The 12,662-nt window shown below is 39.7% G+C and overlaps 1 non-coding gene across 1 annotated transcript; it reads right to left on the bottom strand.

The window, feature by feature from the left end:
- Positions 1-8,533: 8,533 nt before the first annotated feature.
- LOC132693466 (U6 spliceosomal RNA) lies at positions 8,534-8,639 on the bottom strand. The gene has a single exon (XR_009616836.1). It is a non-coding gene; the product is annotated as a U6 spliceosomal RNA (small nuclear RNA).
- Between the last annotated feature and the right edge of the window lie 4,023 nt (positions 8,640-12,662).

Below are 12,662 nucleotides of genomic sequence, written 5' to 3'. Positions count from 1 at the left end.
GCTATTCTGTACCACACACTGTGCAGATAAGAGTAGATAAGACAGTACATGTGGAAATGAGACAAAGGGAAAGACTGCAAAGGAAAGATGAATAACTTGTATTCACCATGTATTAATTTACCTTGATGGATTTACAGGTATAATACATCTGAACTATAACATCAAGAGACAACAAATAGATACATATGCACATTTGTTGGTTTTAATTAGTTAGCAGTTGAAAATAAAGTATTGAAGCTTTTCCTTCTCTCTTGGTTCACAGAAGCCACTCCATAAGATGGGTTGAAAGTACAAGAAGGTACCAAGTAATCTCCCCCAATTATGAGTTCCTACAAGAAAGTCTAGTTCGGGGCGCCTGGGTGGCTCAGTCAGTTGAATGTCCGACTTCAGCTCAGGTCACGATCTCGCGGTCTGTGAGTTCGAGCCCCGCGTCGGGCTCTGGGCTGATGGCTCAGAGCCTGGAGCCTGTTTCCGATTCTGTGTCTCCCTCTATCTCTGACCCTCCCCCATTCATGCTCTGTCTCTCTCTGTCTCAAAAATAAATTTAAAAAAAAAATTAAAAAAAAAAAAAAAGAAAGTCTAGTTCATGGACTTTTATCTGTGCATTTAGACTAGAGTTATCTTAGAGATAAAAAGAGGAAACTGTGGGCCAAATGAGGCTAGAAATAGAAGGCAAATCAGATTTCGCAGTAAAAATCAAAGTTTTTGCATTAAGACCTCGGAAGAGACTATTATAGACAAAGCAGACAAATCTTTGCACTTGCAGATTTCACATTTAAGATTTAATATTACAATCTGTCTTTGCCATGAGACAGGGAGTCGTTTTGAAAATTGTTCAATATTCAACAATACAATGGAAAAATAATATAAAACTTCTGTAAAATGAAAGGGTGAATATTATAAAAGATGCAATATTTCATGTGGACAATAACAGTGAAAGGATTGCTCAGGTCACGACAAACTCAATGACAAATGAAAGACTAGCAGTCTAGATGAGCTAACAATGAAAGAAAAGGAAAGGAAACAAAGTTAACAAATAATAATAAATAAAATAGAATGACTTAACCACTAAAAAATTAAGAAAGATTATGGGGAAAGTAGATAAAACCTAAAAATTATTTTAAAAATTATAAATATTTAAATTTTGCTTTAAACTCAAATGGGGACTAAAGAGAGAAGAGGGCTGCGTAGGAGGATGCTGGGCTCTCCACATCCTGCTAATCACTTAGATTCCACCCACATCTGCCTAAATAACCCAGAAAACCGCCAGAAGACTAGCAGAACAGACTCTCCGGAGCCAAGCGTAGATGAGAGGCCCACGGAAGAGGGTAGGAAGGGCGGAGAGGTGGTGGGCGCTTCACGGACTGGCAGGAGGGAGCCGGGGCGGTGGAGGGGCAGGCAGCCCATCCAGCAAGGCAGAGCCCACGAGTCTGACTTGCAAAGGCGGAAGCTCCAGACTCCATGAGTTCTGACAGCCAGTGGGAATTAACATCTGGAATGTTATAAGTCAACAGCTCTGCTCCAAAAGCGGGAGAGCTAGAGGACAATGGGAGGGAGAGTTGTTGAGCCCCGGAAGATAGAGCTCAGCTGGGCTGGGGAACAAAGGTGCTGGGAAGCACCATCTCCCTTGCCCATCCCCCAGCCAAAATCCCAAAGGGAACCAGTTCCCATCATGGAACTTGCTTGCACCGTGCAAACACCCAACGCTGTGCTCCTGTGGATCCATCCCTCTGACGGGTCTGCCTGCCTCCCTCCTAGTGCTGCAGGGCCCCTCCCGCAGTGGACCACCAAAGGCAAAGTGAGCTAAGCCTGCCCCTCTTGCCCTGTGCACCTTGCAGATCCACCCCGGCTAATACGCCAGATCCCATAGAAGCAGTACCACAAGCCTGGCAGTGTGCAAGTAGCCCAGACAGGGGCCACACCACTCCACAGTGAGTCCTGCCCCTGGGAGGGGGGAAGATAAGATACACACCAGTCTGACTTTGGCCCCAGCAGTGGGCTGGGGGCAGGTCTGACTGCAGCCCCGCCCACCAACACAAGTTACTCCAGACATAACAGGGGAAGAGCCCTGCAGTTCCGCACCACTCCAGGGACTATCCAAAATGACGAAACGGAAGAATTCTCCTCAAAAGAAATTCCAGGAAGTAGCGACAGCTAACGAATTGATCAAAAACGATTTAAGCAATATAACGGAACATGAATTTAAAATAATAGTCATAAAATTAATCACTGTGCTTGAAAAAAGTATAGAGGACAGCAGAGAATCTATTGCTACAGAGATCAAGGGACTAAGAAACAGTCAAGAGGAACTAAAAAATGCTATAAATGAGGTGCAAAATAAAATGGAGGCGACTACAGCTCGGATTGAAGAGGCAGAGGAGAGAATAGGTGAATTAGAAGATAAAATTATGGAAAAAGAGGAAGCTGAGAAAAAGAGAGATAAAAAAAATCCAGGAGTATGAGGGGAGAATTAGAGAACTAAGTGACGCAATGAAACAGAACAATATCCGTATAATAGGGATTCCAGAGGAGGAAGAGACAGTAAAAGGGGATGAAGGTATACTTGAACAAATCATAGCTGAGAGCTTCCCTGATCTGGGGAAGGAAAAAGGCACTGAAATCCAAGAGGCACAGAGAACTCCCTTCAGACGGAACTTGAATCGATCTTCTGCACGGCATATCATAGTGAAACTGGCAAAATACAAGGATAAAGAGAAAATTCTGAAAGCAGCTAGGGATAAACACGCTCTAACATATAAAGGGAGACTGATAAGACTAGTGACAGATCTATCTACTGAAACTTGGCAGGCCAGAAAGGAATGGTAGGAACTCTTCAATGTGATGAACAGAAAAAAAATATGCAGCTGAGAATCCTTTACCCAGCAAGTCTGTCATTCAGAATAGAAGGAGAGATAAAGGTCTTCCCAAACAAGCAAAAACTGAAGGAATTCGTCACCACTAAACCAGCCTTACAAGAGATCCTAAGGGGGATTCTGTGAGTGAAATGTTGCAAGGACCACAAAGTACCACAGACATCACTACAAGCATGAAAACTACAGATATCACAATGACTCTAAACCCATATCTTTCTATAATAACACTGAATGTAAATGGACTAAATGCTCCAACCAAAAGACATAGGGTATCAGAATGGATAAAAAAACAAGACCCATCTATTTGCTGTCTACAAGAGACTCATTTTAGACCTGAGGACACCTTCAGATTGAAAGTGAGGGGATGGAGAACTATTTATCATGCTACTGGAAGTCAAAAGAAAGCTGGAGTAGCCATACTTATACCAGACAAACTAGACTTTAAATTAAAGGCTGTAACAAGAGATGAAGAAGGGCATTACACAATCATTACAGGGTCTATCCATCAGGAAGAGCTAACAATTATAAATGTCTATGTGCTGAACATGGGAGCTCCCAAATATATAAAACAATTAATTACAAATATAAGCAACCTTATTGATAAGAATGTAGTAATTGCAGGAGACTTTAATACTCCACTTACAACAATGGATAGATCATCTAGACACAGGATCAATAACGAAACAAGGGCCCTGAATGATACATTGGATCAGATGGACTTGACAGATATATTTAGAACTCTGCATCCCAAAGCAACAGAATATACTTTCTTCTCGAGTGCACATGGAACATTCTCCAAGATAGATCATATACTGGGTCACAAAATAGCCCTTCATAAGTATACAAGAATTGAGATCATACCATGCATACTTTCAGACCACAATGCTATGAAGCTTGAAATCAACCACAGGTAAAAGTCTGGAAAACCTCCAAAAGCATGCAGGTTAAAGAACACCCTACCAAAGAATGAATGGGTCAACCAGGCAATTAGAGAAGAAATTTAAAAATATATGGAAACAAATGAAAATAAAAATACAACAATCCAAATGCTTTGGGATGCAGCGAAGGCAGTCCTGAGAGGAAAATACACTGCAATCCAGGCCTATCTCAAGAAACAAGAAAAATTCCAAATACAAAATCTAAGAGCACACCTAAAGGAAATAGAAGCAGAACAGCAAAGACACCCCAAACCCATCATAAGACAAATAATAAATATCAGAGCAGAAATAAACAATATAGAATATAAAAAAACTGTAGAGCAAATCAATGAAACCAACAGTTGGTTTTTTGAAAAAATAAACAATATTGATAAACCTCTAGCCAGGCTTCTCAAGAAGCCTGGGATAAAAGGGAGATGACCCAAATAGATAAAATGATGAATGAAAATTGAATTATTACAACCAATCCCTCAGAAATACAAGCAATTATCAGGAAATACTATGAAAAATTATATGCCAAAACTGGACAACCTGGAAGAAATGGACAAATTCCTAAGCACCCACACACTTCCAAAACTCAAATAGGAAGAAACAGAAAACTTGAACAGACCCATAACCAGCAAAGAAATTCAATCAGTTATCAAAACTCTCCCAACAAATGAAGAGTCCAGGACCAGGTGGCTTCCCTGGGGAATTCTACCAGACATTTAAAGCAGAGATCATACCTATCTTTCTCAAGCTAGTCCAAAAAATAGAAAGGGAAGGAAAACTTCCAGATTCATTCTATGAAGCAAGTATTACTTTGATTTCTAAACCAGACAGAGACCCAGTAAAAAAAAAGAGAACTAAAGGCCAATATCCTTGATGAATATGGATGTAAAAATTCTCAATAAGATACTAGCAAATCGAATTCAACAGCATATAAAAAGAATTATTCACCATGATCAAGTGGGATTCATTCCTGGGCTGCAGGGTTGGTTCAACATTTGCAAATCAATCAATGTGATACAGCACATTAATAAAAGAAAAGATAAGAACCATATGATCCTGTCTATTGATGCAGAAAAAGCATTTGACAAAATTCAGCATCCTTTCTTAATAAAAACCCTTGAGAAAGTCGGGATAGGAGGAACATACTTAAACATCATAAAAGCCATTTATGAAAAGCCCACAGCTAATATCATCCTCAATGGGGAAAAACTGAGAGCTTTCTACCTGAGATCAGGAACACTACAGGGATGTCCACTCTCACCGCTGTTGTTTAACACAGTGTTGGAAGTTCTAGCATCCGCAATCAGACAACAAAAGGGAATCAAAGGCATCAAAATTGGCAAAGATGAAGTCAAGCTTTCACTTTTTGCACATGACATGATATTATACGTGGAAAATCCGATAGACTCCACCAAAAGTCTGCTAGAACTGATACATGAATTCAGCAAAGTCGCAGGATACAAAATCAATGTACAGAAATCAGTTGCATTCTTATACACTAATAATGAAACAACAGAAAGACAAATAAACTGATCCCATTCACAACTGCACCAAGAAGCATAAAATACCTAGGAATAAACCTAACCAAAGATGTAAAAGATCTGTATGCTGAAAACTATAGAAAGCTTATGAAGGAAATGGAAGAAAATATAAAGAAATGGAAAAACACTCCATGCTCATAGTTTGGAAGAATAAATACTGTTAAAATGTCAATACTACCCAAAGCTATCTACACATTCAATGCAATCCCAATCAAAATTGCACCAGCATTGTTCTCGAAGCTAGAACAAGCAATCCTAAAATTCGTATGGAACCATAAAAGGCCCCAAATAGCCAAAGTAATTTTGAAGAAGAAGACCAAAGCAGGAGGCATCACAATCCCAGACTTTAGCCTCTATTACACAGCTGTAATCATCAAGACAGTATGGTATTGACACAAAAACAGACACATAGACCAATGGAATAGAGTAGAGACCCCAGAATTAGACCCACAAAAGTATGGCCAACTAATCTTTGACAGAGCAGGAAAAAATATCCAATGGAAAAAAGACAGTCTCTTCAACAAATGGTGCTGGGAGAACTGGACAACAACATGCAGAAGGATGAAACGAGACCACTTTCTCACACCATTCACAAAAACAAACTCAAAATGGATAAAGGACTTGAATGTGAGACAGGAAACCATCAAAACCCTAGAGGAGAAAGGAGGAAAAAAACCTCTCTGACCTCAGCCGCAGCAATTTCTTACTTGACACATCCCCAATGGCAAGGGAATTAAAAGCAACAATGAATTACTGGGACCTCATGAAGATAAAAAGCTTCTGCACAGCAAAGGAAACAACAAAACTAAAAGGCAACCAACGGAATGAGAAAAGATATTTGCAAATGACATATCAGACAAAGGGCTAGTATCCAAAATCTATAAAGAGCTTACCAAACTCCACACCTGAAAAACAAAGAATCCAGTGAATAAATGGGCAGAAAACATGAATAGACACTTCTGTAAAGAAGATATCTGGATGGCCAACAGGCACATGAAAAGACGCTCAACGTCGCTCCTCATCAGGGAAATACAAATCAAAACCACACTCAGATATCACCTCACGCCAGTCAGAGTGGCCAAAATGAACAAATCAGGAGACTATAGATGCTGGCGAGGATGTGGAGAAACGGGAACCCTCTTGCACTGTTGGTGGGAATGCAAACTGGTGCAGCTGCTCTGGAAAACAGGGTGGAGGTTCCTCAAAAAGTTAAAAATAGACCTACCTTATGACCCAGCAATAGCACTGCTAGGAATTTACCTCAGGGATACAGGAGTGCTGATGCATAAGGGCACTTGCACCCCAATGTTTATAGCAGCACTCTCAACAATAGCCAAATGATGGAAAGAGCCTAAATGTCCATCAACTGATGAATGGATAAAGAAATTGTGGTTTATATACACAATGGAATACTACGTGGCAATGAGAAAGAATGAAATATGGCCCTTTGTCGCAACATGGATGGAGCTGGAGAGTGTGATGTTAAGTGAAACAAGTCATACAGAGAAAGACAGATACCATATATTTTCGCTCTCATGTGGATCCTGAGAAACTTAACAGAAGACCATGGGGGAGGGGAAGGGGGAAAAAAAGGGAGGGAGGCAAACCATAAGAGACTCTTAAAAACTGAGAACAAACTGAGGGTTGATAGGGGGTGGAAAGGAGGGGAGGGTGGGTGATAGGTACTGAGGAGGGCACCTTTTGGGATGAGCACTGGGTGTTGTATGGAAACCAATTTGACAAGAAATTTCATATTTAAAAAAAAAACACAAAACAAAACAAAAAAACTCAAATGGGAAGTAGGAAATCTGATACCTCTAGAATATAATAAATATTATGAGGAAAAATAAAAGTCCAATCTGTTAACTATTATTTGATTAATTTTTATTCTTAGAACACAATTTAACTTAATTTTTATTAAAAATGAAACAAACTTATTTTATAATTTTGCAGAGAGAGAGGGAGACACAGAATCCGAAGCAGGCTCCAGGTTCTGAGCTGTGAGCAGAGAGCCCGACATGGGGCTTGAATCCACAAACCATGAGACAATGACCTGAGCCCAAGTCGGACGCTTAACTGACTGAGTGACCCAAGCTCCCCTACAATTCACTGACTTTTATGGAGGAAATTTCAGTAAAGCCTTGGCCTACCCCACCCTCCAATATTTATTGTACTATCTGTCTCTTTTATATGGATGTACTTTAAAGGGCTTTTATCAAATACCAGTGATCAAGAGTCATCTTTATGTGTGAACAGCTTTCAATGCATTCCAATTTTGAAGTCCATCGAAGTCAAGCAATTCACTTTCATTTTGGATCAGCAAATTGCATAATCCTCTACAGTCCCTATTATCATATTCATTTCAACAGATCATAAGACTGTCTTCTGTGTTTAGGACTCTCTATGCTAAAAAAATTAAATAAATACCTCAACTTTTGTCTCATTCATTTATCACATCTGTACATATGCAATTTCTATCATTGCATAAGAAGTCATCACAAAATTAGCAACTTAGAAGAGCACACATTCATTATCTGTTTCTGTGGGTCAGAAGTCTGGGCAGAGATTATCTGAGTCCCCTGCTCAGAGGTCCAAGGACTTGGCTGGGCTTTATTGTCATCTGGAGGCTTGGCTGGGGAAGATTTGCTTCCAGGGTCATTCAGATGATTGGCATAATTTTCTTGAGGCTCTATGACTGGATGGCATTCCTTGGCTTTTCACTGGTTGTCAGGTGAAGGGTACCCTCAAGTCCTAGATGTTGCTTACAGTTCCTTGCCATGTGGCTTCTCCTAAATAGTCACTAATTCATCAAGCCCACAAAGATGGACTTCAGTCCAGTCTGCAAAGACAGAATCTCATATAATACAACATAACTTTGGAAGTGATATCCATCACCTTTGCCATATTTTATTCATTAGAAGCAAGTCATATCCTACCCAGACTCAATGAAAGAGATTACATGAAGGTATGAATATCAGTGGGTAGAAACCATTAGGGGTTATGTGAGGAGCTGATTGCTCCAATTCCCCTCCATCAAAAACAAAAATATGTGACTCTGGAAAATGAAATCCAAGGTTACATAAAATGGGTTAGTTCCCAGTCATGTCATCTTTGCATATTAAGAAAAGTTATATGAAGTTTACTAAAAGTAAGGAATGTCTTAGATTTTTTAAATTCTTAGTACTATATTAAACTTTTTTTTTAATGCTTCACGAATTTCTGTGTCATCCTTGTCAGGGGCCACATTAATCCTCTCTGCATTGTTTCAATTTTATAAGCTAACTTTTTAAATTGCTGGCCTATTTAAATTTCTTGAAGACTGGATGTGCTTACTAGTGATCTCAAATTGTAGAATGTTGTGAACTTCTGGAGAAAGATGGTGGAATGGGAGGACCCTAAGGTCATATCTTCCCATGGATACAACTAGATAACATTCATATCAGTATAAATGACCCAAGGAGAAAAAAAACCCAAAGACTGGCAGAACCAACTCCAACAATTAAATATAGAAAAGAAATCATATCAAAGAGGGTAGAAAGGGTGGAGGTGGGGGAAGCTAAATGGACCTGTGGGTCTGTCTACTGGAAGGAGAGACCCAGAGGCCAAGGGAGGTGAGAGAAACAGCCTATCATGCCAGGAAGCCTACACAGAGAAGACAAATCCCATAACATTTGGCTTTGAAAAACAGAGGGGCTGAATTTTGTAAGTTCTTATAACCAGCGGAACTTATAGCCTGGAACTTTAAAAATCAGTGGACTTGGCCCTGGGACAGCTGGGAGGGTGATAGGAAATGGAATCCCCATCTCCAAAAAGACAGCACAAAAATCAGCCCAGCATAAAGGCAGCAGTTTGAAAGATGCCTGGCGCATACTGGAGGGAGAGTTATATACTAATCACAGAGCATGTCCCACCGGGACACAGATCCCTGGGAAACTCTTCCAAAAACAAAGGAGATGGCAAGTGCCAATACCCTCCCCTGTCTCCAACATAAACATCTGACCATCTGTGCAATCCAGTGTAGTTCAGGCATTCAGTACTTAACTTGCTTATGCTGCACTCTGCACCCTCCAGTATGACCTGTCTCAGCCCCAGCAATGCAGGTCCCTTTCCCCAGAAGACTGGCATGAACCTTACCAACACTGCATCCCCCAACTGTGCACTTGCAGTGCCTTGGTCTCCTTGGTGATGATAGTGGCTGGTCACCTCCTGCTGGAGGACATGCATACCTTTTCAAAACCACATGCCTTACCCTCCCACACTTTGTGTAGTGGCCTCTGCCTCCTCTTGGGCAGACGAACAGTACCACCTTGTTAAAAGTGTGTACCCCACTATTTCAAAAACAGGAGACATGGTTGACTTTCCTAACAGCTAGCTAGACACAGTGAGGAGACAGAGGAATGTGTCCCAGATGAAAGAACAGGACAAAATTACAGCAAGAGACCTAAGCAAAACAGAGACAAGTAATATATCCAATAGAGAATTTTTTTTCAATATATGAAGTTTATTGTCAAATTGGTTTCCATACAACACCCAGTGCTCATCCCAAAAGGTGCCCTCCTCAATACCCATCACCCATCCTCCCCTCCCTCCCACCCCCCATCAACCCTCAGTTTGTTCTCGGTTTTTAAGAGTCTCTTATGCTTTTGCTCTCTCTCACTCTAACCTCCTTTTTTTTAAAAACTAATGATCATAAAGCTACTCATTTGACTTGAGAAGAGAGTGGAGGCAGTGAGACCCTTACCAAAGAGATAAAAAAAGAACCAATCAGAGATGAAGAACACGATTGAAATAAAAAATAGACTAGACAGAATAAATAGCAAACTAGAGGAAGCAGAAGAACAAATCAGTGACCTGGAGAAGACAGTAATGAAAAGTAAACAGCTGAGCAGGTGGGAGAAAAACAATACACAAAATGAGAATAGACATAGGGAACTCAGTGACTCCATTAAGAATAATAACAGTCACATTACAGAGATCTCAGAAGGAGAAGATTGAGAGAAAAGGGGGAAATGAAAACTTACTTGAAGAAATAATAACTGAGAACTTCCTGAATCTGGGGAAGGAAACAGAAATTCAGATCTAGGAGGCACAGAGAGCCCCTAACAAAATCAACCCAAGGAGGTCCACACCAAGACACATAGTAATTAAAATGGATAAAAGTAGTGATAAGGAGAGAATTTTAAAAGTAACAAGAAAGGGCACCTGAATGGCCCAGTCAGTTCTGCATCCAGCTCTTGATTTCAGCTCAGGTCATGATCTCACGTTCATGGGTTTGAGCCCTGCATTGGGCTCTGTGCTGGCCATGTGGAGTGTGTTGGGATTCTCCCTTTCTCCCTCTGTCTCTGCCCCTCCCCAGCTCATTCTCATTCATTCTCTCCTTCCCTCCCTCCCTCCCTCTCTCTTCTCTCTCTCTCTCTCTCTCTCTCTCTCTCTCTTTCTCTCCTCAAAGATAAATAAACTTAAGGAAAAAAAGCAGCAAGAAAAAGAAAACAGTTATAGAGAAACCCCATAAGGCTATCAACTGATATTTCAGCAGAAATTCTGAAAGGCAGAGGGGAGTGGCAGCATATATTCAAAGTGCTAAAAGGAAAAGAATCTGTAGCCAAGAACACTCATTCCAGCAAAGCTATCATTCAGAATATAAGGAGAGAGAAAGATTTTCTAAAACAAAAATTAAAGGAGTTCATGACCACTAAATGAGCACTACAAGAAATATTAAAGGGGATTATTTGAGTGGTGAAAAAAGACCAAAAGCAACAAAGGCTAGAAAGTAACAGAGAACATCATCAGAAACAACAGCTTTTTTAGGTAATACAGGGGCAGTAAATTTATATCTTTCAATAATTACTGTGAATGTAAATGGACTAAATGCCCCAATCAAAAGACATAGGGTAATAGAATGTTTAAAAACTAAGAACCATCTATATGTTGCCTACAAGAAACTCATTTTAAGACCTAAAGACACCTGCAGATTGAAAGTGAGGGAATAGAGATTCATTTATCATGTTAATGGACATCAAAAGAAAGCCAAAATAGCCATACTTATATCAGAAAAACTAGATTTTTAAAACAAAGACTGTAAGAAATGAAGAACATTATATCATAATTAAGGGGTCTACCCATCAAGATGTAACAATTTTAAATATTTATGTCCCCAACTTGAAAGAACCCAAATATATATATCAACTAATAACAAACATAAAGAAACCCACCCATTGATAATAATAAAATAATCATAGGGTACTTTCACACCCCATTTACAGCAATGCGCAGATCATCTAAGCAGAAAATCAACAAGGAAAACAATAGCTTTGAACGACACACTGAACAAGATGGACATAACAGATATATTCAAAACGCTTCATCTTAGAGCAACAGAATACACGTTCTTTTCAAGTGCACAAGGAACATTCTCCAAAACAGATCACATATGGGGTAACAAATCAGCTCTCAACAAGTACAAAAAGAATGAGATAATTCCATACATTTGTTCAGACCACAAGCTTATGAAACTTGAACTGAGCCACAAGAAAAAATTTGGAAAGACCACAAATACATGGAGGTTAAATATTACATCCTACAAAAGAATGAATGGGTTAACCAGGAAATTAAAAAAGAAATTAAAAAGTACATGGAAGCAATTGAAAATGAAAACATGACAGTCTAAATCTTTTGGGATTCAGTAAAGGCAGTCCTAAGAGGGAAATATATTGCAATACAGTCCTAACTGAAGAAGCAAGAAAAGTCTCAAATATACAACCTTAACATTAAACCTAAATGAGACAGAAAAGGAACAGCAAATAAAGCCTAAAGCCAGAAGAAGAAGGAAAATAATAAGGACTAGAGCAGAAATAAATGATAGAGAAACAACGACAGCAAAACAGTAGAACATACCAATGAAACCAAGAGATGGTTCTTTGAAATAATTAATAAAATTTTTTTTTAATTTTTTTTAACGTTTATTTATTTTTGAGACAGAGAGAGACAGAGCATGAATGGGGGAGGGTCAGAGAGAGAGGGAGACACAGAATCTGAAACAGGCTCCAGGCTCTGAGCAGTCAGCACAGAGCCCAATGCGGGGCTCAAACTCACGGACCGTGAGATCGTGACCTGAGCCGAAGTCGGCCGCTTAACCAACTGAGCCACCCAGGTGCCCCAGAAATAATTAATAAAATTGATATACCCATAGCCAGACTGATCAAGAAGAAAAGAAAATGGACTCAAAGTCCTGAACAAAAGAGGTTAGGTCACAACCAACACAACAGAAACACAATCATGAGAATATTGTGAAAAATTATATGCCAACAAACTGGGAAATC

The sequence above is a fragment of the Panthera onca genome, chromosome B1, assembly GCF_046562875.1.
Source record: "Panthera onca isolate mPanOnc1 chromosome B1, mPanOnc1 haplotype 2, whole genome shotgun sequence".
NCBI lineage: Eukaryota > Metazoa > Chordata > Mammalia > Carnivora > Felidae > Panthera > Panthera onca.
The sequence above is the reverse complement of the archived record's forward strand: the minus strand, read 5'-3'. Positions and strand labels throughout refer to the sequence as shown.